The sequence below is a fragment of the Phytophthora infestans genome, genomic scaffold (genome assembly GCF_000142945.1).
Source record: "Phytophthora infestans T30-4 supercont1.13 genomic scaffold, whole genome shotgun sequence".
NCBI classification, from domain to species: domain Eukaryota; phylum Oomycota; class Peronosporomycetes; order Peronosporales; family Peronosporaceae; genus Phytophthora; species Phytophthora infestans.
The window spans coordinates 2,569,216-2,570,368 of record NW_003303746.1 but is presented as its reverse complement, the minus strand read 5'-3'; positions in this window follow the sequence as shown (position 1 = coordinate 2,570,368).

Here is a 1,153-nt window from a genome sequence, read left to right as displayed (position 1 = left end):
CTTGGAGGTCTGAGCCATGTCTAAGTGCATTTGCAACATATTTTGAAGAGCAGTGGACGGAAGGCAGATATTGGAGATGGCAGATTTTTCATTCCCCTTCAAGTTACGCTACAACAAACAATCCATGTAAGGTATTCAATGCAACTGTAAAGAGGCATGTTCATCGCAAAACGAGTGAGGTGTGCGCACTTTTGCGAAGTATGATTAGGTTGGCTGAGGATGTGGGGTCCGACGTGCCGTCACCGACAACATCCATCGCGACACCAAACGGCGAGATCAAGAAGGCGGCAAAATGGATGCTGAAAACAAAGGCTGTGCTTGTGGCTCGTACGAATGATGAGACAAGAGTCCAGGTGATGCATATTCTAGAGGTGCATATTGACGCCACTGCGATGAAAACAATGCGACGCTTTGCAAACAACGTGGTTGAAAACGAAGAAGATCCATTCGTACTAGGTTTGGTTTTAGAAAAGGCGGAAAAAAGCAAGGCGTCTCGACTGTATCGTGACAGTGTAAAATGGTCTACCCGCCGTGCACATCGTGTCAATATGCCACAAGATGGATGGCTCGTGGATGCTGAGAACAACAAGTGTGGCTGTGCTATTCATTTAAAGTTTGGTGTGTGCTCGCATGTGGTCGTAGCGAGATCAGTTCTCGGTATCGGACCTGGGTATGGTGATAAGCTTATGAGTAGGCGAGCGCGTTAAAAAACAGCGAATCCATCGTGAATCTCCTTCGAACTGTGAGATGAGGTTGCGAACGCCAGTGCCAGCTGATACGAACAACACACATGGCTTTCGGGACGGTGCACCCTTTGGTGACAGCGGAGTTTGGAGATAGACCAACCGTATTGAAGATGGTTATATCCCCTCCAACCACAACTGGGCCACACCAGCAGCGGGGAGCACGATTAAAATGTCTACTTTTAGCGGTCAGCCACACTCTGATTTTATCCCGCCTATTGAGACTGTAGCGTGACAGCTTTCGACCCCTGTATCATGAACACACCCCATTTCATACGGCAACCGCTCTTGCAAACTCTAGCACCATTGGTGTTAGAGGCAGCACTTACTTCGATCTACCCAATGAATGTTTGCGATGGCTCCAATGAGCAAACTGTCGAGAACTTGGATTGGCAAAACTTTGATACTGA